Here is a 9643-nt window from a genome sequence, read left to right on the forward strand (position 1 = left end):
ATACTGAAGTGTTATCTTACTCTGCTTAACTGATTATTTAGAGATTCTGGTGTCATTTATATGTTCATGATGAGCTAACAGTTACATATTGTGTATTACTTGTATATGTTCACATTTTACACTTGGCTGAATGTAGCCTAGTAGTTGTAGTTTTATCACACCTTGTTGCATGCAATGCTGTTACGCAACATTTTACTGCCAAAGAATAACCAGTGCCCATGAAAATGAAGGTCTGCAGAACACAAGGCAGAGACAGCTCCTCCCTAGGTCTAGTTTGTTTCACTCACCGATGTTATTCACTTTGATTATTCTCTTCTTACAACGTGCTACGTGTCATTCTAAAATGTGTTTCATAAATAAACTGAGATAAGGACAAATGCTTTCGGCTAGTTCTCACACACATCTGTTGGAACCAGTTTGGATTCTTATCAACACTGTGTACACTGGGACCTGACCCTTCTCAGGACTAGGTTTCAAAACCCTGCGGTCTGACACTGACCCCTAGTGTCCAGTCCTCCCACTGTAATTCCCTCTGCTCCAGATTCAAGGTGCATTTCACCACAGTTCTCTTGACAAATGACCATTTCACAGACATAATGCCACACTGGGCCCCTCTGTTTTCCACACTTACTTCTTTGCAATAAGGCTTTTATAAATGTGTTTTATATATTCTACACTACTGGTGTTTTTTCCATGAATGCTTAGCAATAATTAATTAGATCATTCATTAATCAACTAATACATTACAAATATATTCCGGATACATTTCCACCCACCTATGCACTAACTCTGGTCAGGGTAGCGGGGACACACACAAGGTGCATCTGTGAATCCAAAGTAAGAGAAAGTATAGAGTTTTACATAATTTTTGCCAAAGTTTACCACATTGCCACAGTATTTGTACGGTCAAAGTTTAGTTCGCAGCTCAGACACATCATAGTGTATTTGCTTTTTTTTGTATATAATGTGAATCACTGCGAATGCAGATCATAATGCGTTTAGATTTTATCTACCAGAGAGCCTTTTGCCTTTTGCATTCTGCTGCTTGCACTTCTTCTGCATTTAGAACAGCCTCTTGGGCCTAATCATTGTGATGGTTGCACACAATGATATGTAAGCAGAGATAAACTATTCTAGCCTTTTGATACAATGTAGGAGAGAATGTGATCAGCGTTTGAATACTAAGCCCTTCATAGTGGATCAACAAAGCCATGTCAGTCAGAGCAGTGACACCATTCAGGTGTGCTGAGGCTGACATGTCAATGGAACATATGTAGTTCACACTTAACTGTTTCCTTGCTTTTGTTTTGTTGGTAACTGATTCCTGTATGTTTCATTGCTTAACCACTAATGATTGAAATAATAAATGCTATTTGGTTCACAATCTCTGTGTTTTTATTGAATTTTAGCAGAAAAGTGAAGGACTGGACACTACAATACTTTTGATTACAACACTAGTTTACAATACAGCTCTAAGATCTAATATGATACGCTGTATGGCATAATGCTATGTGACATTTTATTTGGTCATTGTTTCTTTTATTGTATTTTCTATTTGATCATAACCCAAAGCAATTGTGTATTCATATTGTCTTAAGGACAGTCTTAAGGACAGCCTTTATTTATATTTGATATCATCTTTGAATAACACATCTGATGAAACTATGAGCCTACAGGCTGCATGTCACAATATTTTCCCATGATTTAATGGAAATCTTTGACTGAATGAATTGGAAAAATCAAAAATGAATCATAAATTGAAACATATATGTACTATATTCTATATAAAGCTATGAAGAAGGCATTTATCTTTCTATTTATCATTCCTACTTTTAAGATGTACCTAGTATCTGAGACATTACATAAAGTGCTATTTTTCATACTATCTTCACTCGCTGGTTCCCCGTTGACAGTATATCAACAGTGCACCACAGTAGTCGTAGACTGCATTCTAAATATCTCTAATGATGAGCTTTATTTTATGATACTAATCAGGGAAACATCATGAATGTAACATTCTAACCTTTGATCAATTAACCTCTTTTGTTTTCATTAATGTCAGCGATATCCACCAAGTGTTAGTGTTCCAATTGAACAGTTTATCTTTGAAATGTATCATATCTTATTTTACTTTTCATCTTAGGATGTCGTTACCATAGACTGTGTGTAGGAGAGGTTGTTACACTCATTCTCTTGTGCCTGCCCCCAGATACATCTCACATCCTCCAGCCTCTGGAAGGGTTTCTTCACGTTGAAAGCTAGGGCGTCGTAAGCTTGGACGATCAGTTTGTCCGTGTGGACAACGGTGCTCACCCTCTCCATAAGCACTGTAGCGACGGTGTCAGCGGTTGCGTTCTGGATGGTGATGTACTCGAAAAACCGCTCTTGTTTGTTACCGTTAGCATCGATGTAGCACAAGCACCAGCTGGCAGTGGGTGTCCATTGTCTCAGCGTTCTTTACTCTCGTATATGTCCATGCTGAATCTGACCCCGTCGACTTAAAAAGCATGCATGGAAAGCAAAATACAGCGTTAGCATGACTGCATCCAGCTAGCCAAGCCTTCCTTGTGTACCAGTCTATACAGCTTCTCACGTGCTGCTTCCCTTTCACGCTGGTCTGTTGTTTTCTGGTGAGTTCAGGCGGCTGATCTGGGACCAGTTGTTTCACCAGGAGTTTCTCCGCCCTAGTTCTTCTCTCAAACGGGTCTTGGAGGAGAGATTTGATCTCGTTAGGGTTGAGTCTTCTTGGAAGATAGCGCTGGTTCTGGGGTGTGCTATTGTCATGGTGTTAAAATGTCGCTGCGAGAAAAGAGAAGCCGACGAGAACACAAGAGACCGGCGTGACAAGAACACGCAAGATGAGAACGAGACACGAGCCCTGAGAGAACAGAGACACAGGAATGCGCACGGTGGGGAAAGATGACAATAGCCCTCCCGGAAGTCTTTTTTAAGGCGCTGATTGGATAAATTGTATGTCATTCATTTATTTATTTAATCAGTGATTGGCTAAACTGCATATTGACCCGTCTTCCTTGGGCAGAATTGATCTAGCCCCACGACGTGCACTAGCAGCAGAGAAGTAGTGTTTCCTCAGAACCCTCTTTCATCCGACCATTGCCTTATAACTTTTGAGTTTATACTACCGGATTGTACAGCATTAGGCAAAAGTTTTTACACCAGATGTCTAACTGACGGTGCTGTTGCTAGATTTAAGGAAGCGATTCCTTCTGTATTTGATTCATTACCATGTCTCAATATAACAGAGGACTCCTGTGCTAACTTTACTCCCTCCCAGATTCTCTTGAGCACTGTGGCCAGGCTGGCTGAGAGTCATAGCTCGGTGGATCCGTGTATTCCTATAGACCTCAGTAGTATGACTTCATGAACTTCTTCAATGGTAAGATTCTGGCAATTAGAGGCAGGATCGGTGATCTCCTGCCCTCGACTACTGCCGGTCCATCCTCAGGTGGGATGGTCATGGAGGAGGCTGTGGGCCCTGTTGTGTGTCTGGATGGATTTTTTACCATCAACCTCGACAAACTGTCTTCAATGGTTTCTACTTCTAAATCGTCTACCTGTCTCCTGGACCCTGTTCCGACTAAGCTGTTTAAGGAAGTTGTACCTTTAGTTAGTGCCTCTCTACTAGATATTATCAATGGGTCTTTACTAATGGGTCATATACCACAGTCTTTTAAAGTAGCTGTAATTAAACCTCTTCTTAAGAAGCCCACTCGGGATCCAGAGGTGTTGGCTAACTACAGACCTATCTCTAACCTTCCCTTTCTCTCTAAGATACTGGAGAAGGTAGTCGCAAACCAGTTGTGTGACTTTTTACATAACAATAGTTTATTTGAGAAGTTTCAGTCAGGATTTAGAAAGCATCATAGCACAGAGACAGCACTAGTGACAATTACTAATGACCTTCTAGTTGCATCAGATAGGGGACTTGTCTCTGTACTGGTCTTGTTAGACCTTAGTGCTGCGTTTGACACCATTGATCATGACATCTTATTACAGAGACTAGACCAGTTGATTGGTATTAAATGTACAGTACTAAGCTTAAGTTTAAGTCGTATTTATCAGATCGATCTAAGTTTGTATTTGTAAACGATGAGGCCTCAACTACCACTGCCGTTCGCCATGGAGTTCCACAGGGTTCTGTGCTCAGACCAATTTTTTTTTGTTTGGATCAATCTTATATATGCTTCCTTTAGGCAATATTATCAGAAAACACTCCATTAACTTTCACTGTTATGCCGATGATACCAGTGGTGTATAAAGTACCCAAAAGCCGTACTTGAATAAAAGTAAAGATATCTTACTGGAAAATTACTCCAGTAAAAGTAAAAGTCACCTATTAAAATACTACTTGAGTAAAAGTCTTAAAGTATCTGATATTTTCTGTACTTAAGTAACAAAAGTATTTTTCTGATATAAAATGTACTTAAGTATTGAAAGTAAAAGTACAAGTACATGATTTTAATAAAAAAGCAAAGGGTCTGAATTTTGAGAATTATGAAGTTTAGTCTTTTAAGTGCTGTGGCCACCATGACCAAGGACAAGGGGTTGTGTTGAAAATAACTGGGTTGGCTGTGATCCATCCACATATATTATGTTCAACATAATATATTGTACCTAAGTATACTTTTGCATCTACTATGAATGTATCATCATAATTCTCCAAAAAGCAATATGACACTATGAAGGAGTTGCAACAGTGTGGTTATAAGTATGCTCATTCCGCCCGGTTCCAGTCCGTGGGTCCCTTGATACCGGGCTGCACAGAAAGAATGAATGAAAAATTAAAAATAAATTTAAAAAAAATCAAGCCCGGAAAGATGTTTTATTGTGAAAAAGGACCGGATACATCCGTCTGAAGTTACCACAGACGGATGTATCCGGTCCTTTTTCACAATAAAACATCTATTGACGCATGTCAAGATGTTACATTACTCTAAAAATGAAACTTAAGTCTGTTTTAACTCTGTCGGTGTTCTGGATTAAAACCAAGGCAGAGTATCCTGAGATCGACAAAAAAGCACGAAAACATGCGTCCATTTCAACATCCTGTCTTTGTGCAGCGGGTTATAAGTTAAGCAGTAGACTGGACTAAAGGTTTAGTTAGGATTAGAGTCAGTAGACTGGACATAACGAATACACGTCGGGTCTCCCGTCTCTCCGAGGTCGGACCCGGTCCGTGAATATATTGTCTTCACGTAACCGGTCCGTGACGCATAAAGGTTTGTGACTGCTGGACTAGAGGATGTAGAAGGAAAATGCAGAATATTGTGATTCGCAAAACCTGCTTGGTGGAGTCTGTGTTCCACCACAGTCCCGGATGTGTTTTTTTTTTCTAAAGATAGATTTGATTTTGTAGCGAGTAAGGAAGGTTTCAGGGGAAATGTATCGGAGTAAAAGTACCAGTTTTCTTTGCAAAATGTGAAGTAAAAGTAAAAGTAAACAGAAATATAAATAGTAAAGTAGAGTACAGATATCCCAAAAAACTACTTAAGTACAGTAACAAAGTATTTCTACTTTGTTACTATACACCACTGGATGATACTGTTGAGTGTCCGAGGAAGAAGATGAAAGTAAAAGGGTCTAACTATTATAACCGTATAATCATTTTCTTTTTCTATATAACCATTTGAATATATATAAACTGTTTGGTTTTTATTTTCATTATAGTTTGTGATTAGACCACATAAAATTCATAGGACGCTATAATGTACTGTCTTCGCTAAAGATTGTTGTCAGAAACGTATTCTTCAGCTTTCCAGCCAGCTTGACATTTATATCCTCCAGCACCGTATTCTCCAAAGAACAGACAAGTTGTTGTAGTTGGCAGAATTTAATGTAGAAAATATGTAATAATATTGTAAAACTGAAAAGGAGCACAAACACAAGCCTTTGTAAGTACTACACAACAGCACATCCATATGTAGTTCACAGTAAATAAACACCAAACAATACTGTATTCAACAAACTAAATATTCAGCTAAACATGTTAATATAACTGTAAATAATGGATGACTTCCTGATGTGGCCGAATTTGTGGACTTTAAACCAAGGATTGCAAGGATTGTAATCTGAGATTACCTCTCTGTGACCTCATGGGCAAACTGAATTTCCTGTTACTTATTAGCTCACTTCCTCTTCAGTGCAGCTATACACGATCACCTCTAGGTGTTGCTATTGAACGCATAGCATGAATCTAATACATTCGTTCCAACACAGTTGCTATGTTATATACTCTTTTTGAATGAGATGTGTTAAATGTTCTCTCCTTTGTTAAGAGCATGCATTGGCAGTATTACCAAATAAGGTAGTGAAACCTCCTCTGTCCAACTCTGGTGACAGGATGACTTATGTACTCTGGTGTATAAAAGAGGGGGTAGGAATGCATGTTTTTTGGGGGTGCCTGGCAATTCTGTGCAGGAGTAGACAAGAGAGAAGAGGTGTTCACACACCAGCTCTAAACTTAACCCTTTCTCTTAGTTACTTAATATGCATCTTTACTAGAAAAGGAGAAAAATCAGATTGGAGTTTTTCCTGATCCGATGTGAGGTCCCGGGATAGGGATGTCATGTGTACAGATTGTAAAGCCCTCCGAGGCAAACTTGTATTTGTGATGTTGGGCTATATAAAATGAACTGAATTGAATTGAATTGAATAGAAGTGCATGTGAGCAGCTGAGAGGTGCACTAGCAGAGGGGACAAGCAGGAAAAGCATATATATTGCGCAGATATCCTATTTTAAAAATATTACTGAGTATATTCCGTAGCTCAAATACACAAATATTGACAATTTATTATTATTATAATTTTTATAATTAAAATATATATATATATATATATATATATATATATATATATATATATATATATATATATATATACATATATATATATATTTTTTTTTTTGGGTGGCCCTGCTTGTGAGCCCCGTGGTGCCCATTACCGGACAAGGAAATGAAAAAATAAGTCAAACAAGATGTTTCCTAAAGTATCTCCGGAACCACAACGTTGATTAACTTCATTTGAATTACTTAAATACAGTAAAGCCTTGTGTGAAGAGTTATAGATGAAAAGAAAAAATGTAACTTCACCCCGTAACCTTGCTGTCATTTCCGGGCGGCGGCCGTAACTGTTCACTAGATCAGCAATAAGTAAACTTCACAAAGTTGGATTTCAATAAATTAAACATCTTCGTAACTTTACGAGCTTGTAGGAGTCTAATAAAGTATGATATATTCTTGTGTGTAGTATATTAGTACCTGTAAGATCAAAATGCGGCCAGACTGTTTTTTCCCCACTACTCTCCTTCAACTTTTTCCACTCTGCAGGCTTCCGTGATCGAGGGGAGGTTTCTTAGAACGCGTCACACGTCTTAAGCAGAAATTTATGCCAAGATTAATACCCAGCATGCACCAATACGAGCATTTTTAGGCATTAAGGTTATAACTTTTCTATTTTTGAACCGAACGACACAGTTTTTTAACTAAAACTCCTTGGTAATTCCCCAAGGATTTGTTTTATTGTGACTTTTTAGGTCATTATCTTTACAAAGAGGTGTCTTACAACTCTGTAGGTTGTTGTTTAGGCCTTGAAGCATGGAGTTGGAAAAACCTGGGGCCGGCTCGAAAAGGCATTTTTGGGAAATCTTGCTCATATCATGCTGGATGTTTATAGTTATGATCAAAATATGTTCTACATTTATTTATTCATTTTTAAATATACTTTTTTTTCACAAATAAATTCTGAAAAAAATTATATAAAATAACACTTGCCCTGCATGTGTCGGGTCAGATCTCTCTGTCTGATCTGTGTGACACTGTACGTCTAACTGTGAAAAAGGAAGTAGTTTCTCTTTGCTGTTGCATCAAACTGTACACCAGATGTTTTGCAGTTGACCCCTGTCTTCTGACCTGTTGCCTTGGTTTCCACAGAAACAGAGAAAGTCTTTCTTCTGGCCATCATAACAGTGATGTGCAATATTTTGTGCACAACTTCCTCTTATGTGCACACTGCACTCGTCACTCTTTACTGCCACTCATATCAACTGAGCTACTGCACACCAACACACATGTTGTGTGCAGAGAAATAGTGTTTCCCATGTGTAAAATTAATTTGTAGTACACAGATCTCACAATACATTTACAAACATATGTATTATCATTCTTATTAGTCGTAATGGTGGCTTACTGCACAACATATCATAGGAGAAAACAAACTGTCATAATGAGGCCATCTTGTGGATAATTGCAGACCCTTTTTTTTTACATTTGGACATTTGGACGTTACTCATTTTATAAATCTCCATGTAATGTGCATTCATTACTCTTTGTATTGCAATCAGAGCCGGACCTCTGATTGTTGCAAAATAAAAACACAAATGTACCTTGTAGTTATTTTCTATGTATTTCTTTATTTTGTTATGCCTCGCCAGTGTTGGTAAGTTCTCTATGATCATTTTGAAATAAGCTACAGCAGTGTTATGAACATGATAATGATTGTATTAATTAATTAAGTTCCCAAATTGTTTCCCCCTTATATATTAAGGTCACATATTGTTCCCTTGCACCGACATGTATGTATCATTACCTTCTTTTCTGGTACATAATCAGTAAAGATTACAATTGTTTATGATTTAATTTGAATAGAATTGGGAGGAATTATACTGCACGTTGCTGACTGTTCCTCCATTTTATTTGTATCAACATGTAATATTACAAATATCAATACTTAACAGTAATAACAGTATTGACCTTGAGTCAAATGGAAATCAAAAAGATATTAAATTATAATTTGCACAATATTTATTGTATATAAAGTGTCATACATTTAATTATATCAGAAATATTATGATATTGTTTCTAATATAAAGATATCTAGAAGAACATTGAACATGTATTTAATTGTACAACTCAGTACATAAACGATATAAATACTGTACATACAGTTTACATGAACATGCTGTATTCTATGTGACAAATGAAATACTCTAAAGCTTTCAGAATGATTATTTCTCGTTCAGCCTGAACCGTCGGTCTCCTTCTTGATTTCTGAGCAGATGCAAACAGCTGCTGACAGCTTCCTGTGTGTGTGAGGAGCTTCCTGAACCCTCCAGCCCAAAAGAAGCAGATGGAGACAAACTACGTCCTCTGTGCTGGTGGGGACGGGGCGCTCCTCGTCCTCTCGGCTGGTGGTTGGGGTGGATGGCGTCAGGGTGGAGGGGCAGGAAGGACCGTACTCACTGGATCTTGGACTCTCTGGGGGTCTGAGAGGGGTTCAGAGGTCTGCTGTGGGTCTGGGTCGTCCTGGGATGACGGGTTGGTTGACCTCCACCCTCAGCTGCCCCAAGAGTGAGACCTGAGGAGTCCTGCCCTGTGAGATACAAACTTTTTAACTCAACTACACAACCTTTACATTGTTGTGTTGAATCTGGCCTCCAATAAGGGAATCGTATCACTGATACTTCTGTCGTCTTGGAGGGGTAATACTTACTCAACCCACTGAAAGAAAGGCGACCGCCGCTCTCCATCTGGTCCTGTAGTCCTCCATCCTTCTCATCTGCTCTGTCATCAAGGAGATCCTGGATGTTGCTTCCTGTATCACGGCTATCAATACCTGAGTAAAAGAG

This window comes from Taurulus bubalis (assembly GCF_910589615.1).
Source record: "Taurulus bubalis genome assembly, chromosome: 2".
Classification (NCBI taxonomy): Eukaryota; Metazoa; Chordata; class Actinopteri; order Perciformes; family Cottidae; genus Taurulus; species Taurulus bubalis.